Below are 8,281 nucleotides of genomic sequence, written 5' to 3' on the forward strand. Positions count from 1 at the left end.
CTTGCCCGGCCAGACGACGCTACGCAGCTCCGGAGTGAAGGCGCGGCAGCCTGCTGTGGCCACCGGAGCCCTTTGCTGATGTGACGCCTGCCCCTGATGTCCGCGCGCTGCCACCGCAGGCGGCACGCGGTCTTGTTGTGGTGACGCTGGGAGCGCGGGAGCGTTTTCCTGCGACCGAGGAACCCCTTGGTAGCTTCCTTCTTCTCGCGCGGGCGCCCGACGCGGTGGGTCGCGCCGAGGGGCCGCGCGCCTTGGCGCCAGGGCACCGTCTTGATGCGGAGGTGGTGGAGGTGCTCCGTGAGCTACGTCGCCCGCAACTGGCAGGGGGCGAGGCAGCGAGAGGGACGGTGCGGGGGATCCCCTAGCGGCACTGACGAGCTCGGCGATGCGGTCCAGCCAGTGCTCGTAGAGGTCGTCGACCGAGTGGTAGCGCAGGAGCTCGTGTGCCATGAGCAGCGCGGCCTACGCGTCCGTGGGTGCGCGACGAGCGTGAGACGATGAGCTGGCTCGGGTTAGCGACGGAGTGGCGGTGCGGCCGTCCCGCCGCACAGAGGGGTGCAGCGAGGACGCTTGTTGTTCATTTCCCGCCGGGCCGGTGGTGGCGTTGACGGCGTCACGGAGAACGACGGGGAGGCCCGCCGATAGGGGCCGTCTAAGCGACGCGGGCGGCGAGGGCGGCCCGGCGCTCGGCGCGGGCTCGACGCGCGTCTGCCATGGATGCGGTGGGACGGTGGAACGCGGATCAGCGGAAGGAAAGCTTCAGCGCACCCCTACCTGGTGCGCCAAATGTCGGATTGCGGGTTCCGGCAAAACCCTCAAGGTTCGATCACTGGGTTGCGCATGAAGATCTCTCCCCCTTAGCTCACGCACTCACCGCGATCTCAAAGCTCAGCGCGTCGAACTCACAGAACAAGGGACACAGGGTTTATACTGGTTCGGGCCACCGATGTGGTGTAATACCCTACTCCAGTGTGGTGTGGTGGATTGCCTCTTGGGCTGAGGATGAACCGGTACAAGGGAAGAACAACCTCCTGAGGAGAGGTGTCCTTGAGTTCGGTGAGCTTGTGTGGTTGAGGATGATCTGAATGGCCCAAGATCAGTTGCCTCCTACTGTGATGGCTAGTCTTATTTATAGAGGCCCTGGACCTCTTCCCAAATGTAGGCGGGAAGGGATCCAACAACGGCCAAATTTGAAGGGAGACAACTAGTACAAGTTATCCTGACTAAAGGTGGTCTTCGCCTGCCAAAGACTCTGGTGGTGACGCTGTCCTAGGCTCCACGGTGACCTCCGTCCTGCTGGTCTTGGTCCTGTTGCACCGATATGGAAACCTTTGCCTGATGCCTCGAGACTCCTCGCCTACGCTTGCCTCTATAGAACCAAAGAGGAAACGAGTATGCTGCGCTCTCTGGCGCCCGCGTGGCCTTGGTCGTCATGGCTTGCGTCACAGGAACCTCGCAAGGTGCCCCTTGCCTTGATCTCTCTGCTCCTCATGAGCCATACTAGTGAGGCCGCCCCCGAGGAGGTCTTGTGTCGTCCGCCTCGCGAGGCTTGGCCCCTCGCGAGGGTCTTGAGTGTTCACTGATGAAGATGGGCCGTACATGGCCGCTAGAGGAGCCATGCCGTGGGCTGCAGGCTGGCAAGTCTGGGGACCCCCGTTCCTAGGACGCCGACAAACATGAAATTATTGCTATTGCACCTATACCTGATTGTTCTTTGAATGAAAGCATGATTGCAATGATGTTATTATAAATTCTATTGATATCAATTGTGTTAGTGATATGAAAAAACCCAAGCTTGGGGATGCTTGTTTTGTTATGTCCACTACTTATTGCAATGATCATGATTGGGGTGATAATGATTCTTATGATATTTAAAATTTATTTAAACCTCATGATGAATATGCTTGTGATAATATTAAAAGTGGGTTTGGAAGAATGTCAACTTTAGCTAAAAATAATCCCACATATTTAGAGGGTATTCAATCCTATGAATTTTTTGATAAAAGGGCCTGGAGAGGTCATGATTTTATTTGATGATAATCCCACTATTTTGGAAGAGTGTCAACTTTGCATGCATGTGGATCATGAAGAGAATATTTTATTTGATAGCTATATTTTTGAATTTGATTATGATCCTACATGTAATTATTATGATAGATGAAAATATGGTTGTAGAAATTTTCATGTTACTGAAATACCTCTCATTATGTTGAGATCGTCAATGTTTTATTCCTTTTCTTTGCTTCTGTTAGATGTTTTTGTCTTGATAATTGGTTTGCTTATAAAATTCCTATGCATAGAAAGTATGTTAGAATTAAATGTGTTTGTCATATGTTTCATAACTAGCATGTGCACCCGCGCATTTGCGTGGCTAGAAAAACTTCTCTGTTTTTATGTTAGACTTTTATTTAGTACCTTTGTATCATGGTGTTTACCTTTGTAGGACTATGTATTTTTATTTCTTCTTTATTTTTTATTTTCTGGAATAGTAATTTGCTCTTCCATGTTTTTTCTTAGTGTATTCCAGGGCATGTATCCTATCAGGATGATATGCACCGGTGGTTATGATGTACAAACTCTTACAATTTTCTTAGATAATGATATAATTTGGTCCATGTAAAATCACACTTAGCATCTCAGAGATAAACTTTGATTCTAACGTTCATAGTGCTTCCCCAATAGTAACAAATTTGTTCGGCTGGGTCTTAGGTCATTGGCACCGGGTCATCAATATTAGATTGTGATGAGACGTCGATAGTGAATGACACGTGTTGGATTTGAGGAAAATGTTACACATTGTAAGGAGATTGATGGAGAAATAGCAAGATGTGAAGAGTGTCGCTAACATAAGTTAGATTCTAATTTATTTTATATTTTGGATAAATGACTTTCTTCTTTTTTGTTTCAATCATGTTATTTTCTTTCTGTGACATTGCACAGATGTTTTAAATTATTGTGTGTTGGAAACCTCCGTATTTAAATATTTTAGCTTCATATGTGCGATTCTCCTTCTTTAAATTATCTTCATATGTTATTTTAGTTTTCGCGTCCATTTTTTTTCTTTGTTATAAATTTGCATGTACAATATCCTTTTTACTCTTCTCAATCCAGGCTAACCAATTGGTCCATGTGCTTCCCATCCGCCCATGTGTACGCCACTGCTTTTTTAGAAGAATGTATACGTCTCTTTCTTCTATGAGGGGAAAACACTATTCCTTTCCTTTCTATCGTCTTTGAAAGGGCAAAAGGAAATCGAGGCTGCTGCCCAACATCTGAGTGCCCCTGCCCATGTTTTGCCGTGTATGACCAAACCTAATTAAATAGTACAAAACTCGTACTTGTCCATCTATGGTGAACTCCCCCATTTTCTAAAATAATAAGAGAAGAAAAAATTGTTATCATCTCAGTCTATCCCCTGTTCCACACAGCATGCGGCCATGTATGAGCCCTCCAAACCGCATTCCAACGGACAGCAGTAAAAAACTGCCCCACACATACGCACCTCAGGCGTCCCAGCGAAGCAGAATGATAAAACGGTGGGGAAAAGGAGAGATTAGAGCCGGCTCCGAGCAGCCGAGCGGCGCCGCCGCGGAGGAGAGCCCGCCCCGCACAGCCGTGAGGACCAGAGAAGAGTACACCACCGGACCGGGAACGGGCCGGGAACCTGCTGCCGTGAACCGCCGCGGCGGGCAGGGAAGGAGCGCCGCGGCGGATTAGGAAGGAGCGCCGTCGCAGGCCTAGGGAGAGCGCCGCCCGGACCAAGCTCCCTACTCGACCGATCAAGGACTCTCGATTCCGGCTGCCTGCAGCACATCAGGCCATCAGCTAACAGGTCCCTTATCTTCTTCCTGGATTAGTTTGTGGTTCTGACCGCCTGCAATACAAACCAAACTGAATTGATATGCGAGCCCGCAGTACAAACTAAACTGAACTTATCTTCTTTCTCTGAATGTACGCCTTGGTTTGACATTTAGATATAACGGTTCTGAAAATTAGATATTGTTCTGAAAATTAGATATTGTTGAATTTAGGAAAAGCTACAGCAATTAATCGTAGCTAAATGGTTGTATGGATTCACATGGTTTTCCATAACTCTTTTCATAGCTAGCTGATCACTTGGTGGAGGACAATATGTGCACTACTATTCTTGATCAAGTCACGTTTCAGTGTATCATGTTTGGGCTCACCAATGGTGATGTAGTCAACATATATCTCTTCTGCTCCTGTCAGCTAACCTGTTTGTGCCGAGGGCTTATGTATGGGTGATCATTCTTTTCACTTTCTCTGTATCTTCTACCTTTTGTGAACCAAAAGATCTTATTGGGAGCTGGTCAAGAAAGAGAATATATTAAATTTGTTTTTGTACTTTCTTTAGTGCTGAAAATTTATGCCTTGATTTGCCATTGTATAGTGACCGTTTAGAAAATTTATGCGTAAATTAGATATCTTTATATCTTTATATAGTGGATTTGCTTTGTTACTAAGTCTAAAAATGGGAACCTTGTTTTTGGTCAGAATGGCGGCACCGGGCAAAGCTAGCGGTATGCAACAGCAGAGAGGCTGTTGATTTGCTTATATCTGGTTCTGCTATTAAGTTACTGAAGCAAGGTATGTTGATGTCTATTGTGGTGGCGTCATATAGATTTGCCAAAGTATAGTTTCTTCAAATTTTGATGTGAATCCTAATGTCTCAAACTCTGGTCCTGTAGTATGTTCTTGTATATTGTGTTGGCCTCATACAGATTCGGATAAAATAGCATGTGCATAAAGGAAACTACATGAACAAAGTTTTCAATCTGTTTGGACTAAGAATATTGGTAACATTCACACGCTTAATCTAATAAGTATCCTTATTCTGGTTGATATCAGGTACTCTTACTTATCTTGGTCGATACAAATAGTTTGTCGTACTATTTACTTAATCTTCATCTTCAAGCATTGTATTTTTGGCTTTTGCTTTAACACATCTATTGTTCCCGTGGACACCTTTTTCCTATTGTTCTGGCGAATTCGTCTCAGTGCATTCATCCTCTGAGTCATCTGATATCACAACAGATCTCAAGTCTCCTTTTATTGCCACTTTGGGGCTCGCGTGCTGCTATTGCTGATATTTTGTCTTGACGCCCATCTTTGGTTAATGTACTCCCATTACTGTCAATGTGGGTTCTATTTCACACACATCAGTTCACATGAAATTTTGCCAGGTGAAACTTTATTATTCTGTGACTGCATACATATAATTTTTAAAAATTAGTCACATCTCTAAAATCTGAAGTGTGTATAGTTAAAAAAATCAATCACCTCTTTATCTGGCATGTTCTGCTTCTTCTTTAACATGGTGTCCACCTCATCATCCATCAATTCCTGTGCAACATATGTAAGATGAATTAGTTAAGGAATTCTAAAGATGGTACTTCATATTTTTCAAAAAAGGTTAATGCACCGTTACCTCCTCGGCTTTATCGTTCAAGTAGAGCATCTCAAGGCCATCAGCAGGCAAAAATATTCTTTTTACTGCATAGTTTTCTGTGCCACAGGTCAGATTATATCATTGAAATTGAATCAAAATATAAGTTTTTTCCACATAAAATTTTAATAATCTTTGGTGCTTATGATTTCCCATCTAGTGAGTTCAGCAAGTTAGATGTAGATGTATTAAGCAAGTTATTCTTCTCTCCACGGGCTTCATTTGTGTTAGTTGTCCAATGACATATGTATGTTTGGAGATTATTGATATGAAAATTAGAAATATCAATTATGTGGAAGTCGTAATTACAACTATCAACATACCTGAGCATTGTGTATCTTTTTCTGTACTTTCTTGTAGTGTGTCCATGGTAGCAAACTCGCGGCAATAATTCGGAAAAACTTTCATCTTTTACCTGTGTATTGTATGCAAAAAATATTTTAATTTTATTGCTCACTGGCCTATATTTTGTAATTCCAATTCCTTAAACATTGCTGAATGCATAAATAGATTTCTTATTGATCTTTGATCTAAACATGTCTATTAGATTCTTCCAAATAGTAACATGGATTGTTTCACCCTGTAAAAACAATCAAATATGGTTAGTAATTGCATCTTAACTTGAAAAAATTCCAATTAAATGTATATAAAAACAGACATGCTCATCCATCAGTATCATATCTAGCCTAGTAAGCTCATGGGTTATAGGATTGACTGAATCCCACACTTGTTGTGTTCACTTGAATGTTCTAGTTATGTCCCCTTGTAGTTAAGTCGCTGAACTTCTTGTATGCGATAGTGTTATGTCCTCAAAATTAATAGAAAACAACATGTAATTAATATAGGATTTATGAAGATTATAGGCAGAAAAAGTAAGCTTGCTAAATAATAATCACCAAATCTGATGATTCAGGCGAGAAGTGCTTTGGCGTGACTTCTTCCAACGTTGACTGGAGCAATTGGGCGTGGCTTCGTCGGGCGTCGGGCGAGCTTTGGCATGACTTCGTCGGACGTCGAGTGAAGCAGCTGGACATGGATTTTCGTGGTAGCTCTGTCGACTTCAATATGTTCAAGTCGTCGTGTTTGTCAACTTCGAATTGATTGGTGTGTCATTGTGCGGCTGGTTGTACTTGCTTATATGGGTTGAGGTGGCTGGGTTTGAGGTGGCCGAGACGTATGGAAATCTGATCGTGACCTTGTCATATTTTTCTTTTTCGGATTTTTTTTTTGAAAATTGAGACAGTAGGAGAGTTTCCTACTGCATATATATATATATATATATATATATATATATATATATATATATATATATATATATATATATATATATATATATATATATATATATATATATATATATATATATATATATATATAGGTGGTGGTGTTACATGGTATTTACAGGAAAGAGGGGGGGGGGGGGGTTACATGGGGGTGGAGGTGGCTAGATAAAAGCAGCAATAATCGTGGCCACTAAGTGTTTCTTATGTGGTGGTAGCTTTTTTTTTTTGAGGGAAGGCCATCATGGCTAGCTTTATTAAGATCAAATAATCAGTACATCGTCCACTAGTTTAGCTGTGAGGGTTGCATCGTCCACTAGTTTAGCTGTGAGGCAACCTGGGGGCTCCTCAGACCAGCTACTCGAGATCTTATTACAAAAGCAATACTGAGCTAGCTCATGAGTCGCTTGATTAGCAGACCGAAAACAATGTTTAAACTTAACCTTTCCAATAGAAAGTGTTTCTTATGTGGTGGTAGCTAGCCTATGGCTAATATCATAGAAGTCTTTTTTGAAGCGTGTCCTCCAGGAGGCGACCGTTGGGGTCACATGTCGAAAATAGTTGTTGTTGCGTTCCTTCCAGAGGCTCCAGGCAGCCACCAAAAAGATGTCCATGATCATCTTGCGCCCATGCCTCATTTTTAGATGTGAAATCATATCCAACCTGTTGCCCTGCGTCGGCCAATGAATCCCCAAGAGATGCCAACATGATCTACTAAAGGTGCAGCCAAAGAACAAATGTTCCACAGTCTCCTCAACGTGTTGGTTGCAAAGAAGACAGTCTAGGTTGTCACCAATATTGTAGTGTCGTCTGCTCAGCATATTGCGTGTATTGAGTCTGTCAGAGAGCAAAAACCAGCCAAACACTTTGATTTTTGGGATTGATTTGGCCTTCCAAAGCCATTTGAACCCCTCATGAGCTTGCACGTCCCGGAAGACAAAGGTGTAATAGGCAGAGGTCTTGAAAGTCTGGGCTCCCCATGCACAAATCCACTGATTTCTTGAGTCATCTAGGGTGATATGAGAGACCTCCCGCTGAATTTGACGTAGCTCGTCATGGGCTTGCATGGAGAGCGGTAGGTGAAAGGTTGCAGCCAGATCCGTGGTTGCCAGGAACTCTCGAACTGAGATATCTTCATTGGCAGCAAAGGAGAATGCTCGAGGGGAGGATGTGGTGTAGATGGAGTCATTCCACATGTCCTTCCAGAACAGAGCCGTAGAACCAGATTTGACTTGTACAGTTGTTACCCCACGGTAGGTAGGCATGATTTTAATGAGGTCTTTCCACAGGGTTCAGCTGCGTGTGGGACAATGCCATTGTAGTTAAGTGTGCCAGATTAGGTTTACCCATGGAATGTCATGACGGTTGTAGAACTTGTGTAGCATTTTGAGCAGAAGGGCATCATTTTGGATATGCAGGTTTAGCACGCCAAGACCACCACATTTCTTGGGTCGGCAGATCATGTCCCATGCAGCCAGGGGGTGCATTTCTCCCCAGTTTCGGTCTTCTTTTTCCACAAGCAATATCTTCTGAT

The 8,281-nt window shown here is 43.8% G+C and overlaps 1 long non-coding RNA gene across 1 annotated transcript; it reads left to right on the top strand.

Moving 5' to 3' along the window:
• The first annotated feature begins 3,462 nt into the window (after positions 1 to 3,462).
• On the top strand, positions 3,463 to 6,686 carry LOC109786468 (uncharacterized). Its single transcript, XR_002238324.4, has 3 exons — positions 3,463 to 3,832; positions 4,516 to 4,608; positions 6,381 to 6,686. It is a non-coding gene; the product is annotated as an uncharacterized lncRNA (long non-coding RNA).
• Positions 6,687 to 8,281: the final 1,595 nt, after the last annotated feature.

This window comes from Aegilops tauschii, chromosome 5 (genome assembly GCF_002575655.3).
Source record: "Aegilops tauschii subsp. strangulata cultivar AL8/78 chromosome 5, Aet v6.0, whole genome shotgun sequence".
Classification (NCBI taxonomy): Eukaryota; Viridiplantae; Streptophyta; class Magnoliopsida; order Poales; family Poaceae; genus Aegilops; species Aegilops tauschii.